The following is a 3,385-nucleotide window of genomic DNA, read 5'->3' on the forward strand; positions in this document are numbered from 1 at the left end:
GGCAGAGACCCTTCTGCGAGAAACCAGAGGCAAAGAAATGTCTTCCAGGGTGTGAGGGAGGTAAACGGGGTGAATCAGCCCCAAACCCGGGCCAAGATAAACGGGGAAAAAAGCCTTTAGCTTGGGGGGGGGGATACTGAGCTGCACACAGACTGCCTCTGATACACCAGCGCCACATATTTCTTTCAAAGAAGCAACAAGGGGGTCGAGAATGATACTGTACATCTGCAGATAGGAGAGGGGTTAAAATATTTCCAGATCACTGAGTTTCTCAGTCTCCTGTTGTTCTTTCAAGTGTCTGTCACGCAGCTTTGTTAAGGGCACTGCACAGATTTTTCTAGGTGAGAGTTCATGGATGAGTATTAAACATTTACACCCTGCTCACAGTTTGGTGTGTTTCCCTCAGTGCCTTTTAAAACACCTTGCAGGTGCCTGGGTGCTGAATGGGAGGATCCTATAGCTAAACCAGGATATTCCAGCTCGGAGTGCTTCATGTCTGCTTCTGCACCCAGGATTAAATCCTTTGCAGTGTATTCCCTTCCATTTGTGGGTTTAGCTTTTCATGTCGTTTTTGTTTGGTAAATTACAGGTACTGTTCTGCTGATTATGAAGTATTAACATAATTACAGTAATTATGTCAAATGATGCAATGCATGTAAACATGTAATTAGCATGCAGGGACAACACTGAGCAAAGTGATGACAACATGCAATAATGCAAAATGCCTGATTCTCCTGGTCATGTGCAGTGACACAGGCTTTAGAGCTCAGTGCCTTGATTATTTCTTAAGAAGGAGGTTTTGTTAGAATGTTTTGCTTCCTTCCCTCATACTGGAAAGAAAATCATACAGAGAAAACACCGTATTGCTTTATTTCTCAGTGTGTTTATATGTGCAACCCTCTGCATGCCCCCCAACTTACTGTATCTAATTTCCTTTGCAATTTTCTAACTCTCAGCATTTGATAAAACAAACAAGTGCCCAGGCAGCTGCTCACATTACACTTTGGAACTTTTGAAACTGCCTGGAAATGGAACTTTTAAGATACAGGATAGTGTGTGCTATTTTGCAGTGGCTACTACCTTTGGCTTTCATTCTACCCCTTTGAACTCAGAAAAGGAAGTGGCATTTAGTTGTGGGGACCTAGAAAAGTAACGGCAACGCCGGGGCTTTGAAAGCCCCTCCTGCCCTCCATGCCTTCGTGATGCTGCTCCAGTTCTTCATCTGACCCAAGCTGACGAGTGTTACAAACCAGCAAAGCCCGGGGTTGCGGCTGCAGAGCCAGGCCCAGGTTAAGCCTCCCCGGTTCAGAAGTGAGGGGCAGAAGGAGATAGGGAACCTCTGCCGCGAAGGGGGCTGTTCGGTTCGCTCATTTGCATCTCAATCCCCACAATGCTCTTCCGGCTACTCACAGCTATTCCATAGTAGTGCTCTTGGCTGAGATCTGGGAACACGCTCAAAGGGTGAGGCAGCTTTTGGATGCACTGAGCTGTTTTCTGTTTGAGCTGTGAAAAGCAAACATCTTTTCAAGAGAGAACATTCTGAACAGTAATTTTTTTGCATTTACAATTCAGAAAGAGCAGAACTTCACTGAAATCTGGGAGGGAAATATTGTATAATGTTGAAAGGCAACATAAATCCTCTGCAGCGAAGGCTTCACGATACTCCAAAAACAGAAGTCACAAAGTTACTACACTGGCCCAATGTGGCAGGACTGTAGATGCTGGTTCTGGAAACAGCTTCATACACTCAAACACTTGAACCCCAATAAAGCTCCATTGCCTTCCTCAAGGAGCAACTCAAAGATGAGAGGTCACTTCAGACACAGTCACTTCAGCCACTTGCTTCTAAATTCACTTGAAATATTTGCTTGTCAGGGCTACAAACCCAGGCACAAACAGCGGTGATTTTAAAAGATTCGGGGAACAGGCGGCTGCAGGAAGAGAACCTGTTGAAGGAGAGGTGACTACCTTGCTTCAGTACTCAAGTGTGCAGATTTGGAGAGAACAAAATCAAGTGGTGATTAGAGATGGGCTCAAACTCAGGTCTGGATTTACATTTTCTTCAAAGCATGGCTGCGTTTAGATCCGAGGTATTAGGGACAAAACTCTCCTGCCAAGCTGGGACCCAGCCGGAAGGCAGAGTAAGGGCACTTCCAGGTGCAGGATTTTGGGTTAAGCACATCTCAGCTGAACATGCAAAGCTGGTTTAAACAGTGTGGCAGAGCTAATCTGTTGAAAGGTCTCACTCAGCGTTGCTGTCCCAAAGGGAATATATACAGGAGAACTGCAAACTCCTTGAGAGCCTTGTTGGTCATTACCCGGCCCGTGTGTTGGTTTCGCCATGTGTCCCCGTGTTTTGCAGCTCCCTCTCAGCTGATTTATTTTCATGCTACTCAGCTTGCAGGAGGTGAATCAGGTCCTGTGGTTACAGAGCAGACCCAACGGCTAGTGCATGGTGTGCAGCCCCTCTCTGCCTGCCAGGAAGGGAAATCTGAAACTTTAAAGGAGGAGGGGGAAGGAGGAGAAGGAGGGTATTTTCTGGAAAGGCAAAGCCATAGCTAAACAGCATGCATGGCAAAGCAGGAGGGGGAAGAGAGCGGTCTAAGAATTCAAACAAGCCACAGAGAGAACAATAGAAATTAATACAGTAGAAATATGAAATAGATAGTGTAAGGTAAATCCAGTGGACAGACAGGAGTAAGCAGAATAACAAAACAGGGAAAGGTTCAGTGGCTGAAGGGACAGTGGGAAATCTTTCTGTGTGGTGAGGGGGGACCGTGTTACTTGCTCTCATGAAATTACAATTAGTAATGAAAATATACTCATCCATAATTGCACCCTTCTGCTTATTCATGCTTACTTCTGTTAGCAGTAATATCTGAGCATAGTTCCTATTACTCCTAAATCACTTTATTTTCTAGTTTTAAATGGAAAAGTTTTGGTCTTTGGAATGTAACAGAAAATTACACACATTTAAATAAAAATAAGTAAATCTCTCCTAGAAGAAGCTAGTGGTAACTGCATGCCTGAAATCAAGTCGTAGGACAACAGGATTTCTGATGGAACAGTGTCAATTTAGAGATTGCGTTTTAAAGAGTGAGGCAGCATTACAGAAGTGTTGAAAGAGGGGGCGGGGGAGCGCTGGGAGCGAAGCTGCCCCTCTCCCCTCGGACACACAGGCAGCTCTCGCAAACAAACAGCTCCCCACTGAACTGGCAGCACCCGTTGCAAGCACAGTCCAGCTTCCGCCGCTGGATGTTTGCACTGGGATCCCAAGCAGCTCCCACCCAAATCAATGGAGTTCGCTGTAGGCACGAAAGCGAGACTTAGGTGTTTTCAGTCTTGTCGGATAAACAGAAAAACTCGGGGGGGGGGGGGGGGGGGG

This window comes from Athene cunicularia (genome assembly GCF_003259725.1).
Source record: "Athene cunicularia isolate RWA chromosome 18 unlocalized genomic scaffold, athCun1 chr18_part1, whole genome shotgun sequence".
Classification (NCBI taxonomy): domain Eukaryota; kingdom Metazoa; phylum Chordata; class Aves; order Strigiformes; family Strigidae; genus Athene; species Athene cunicularia.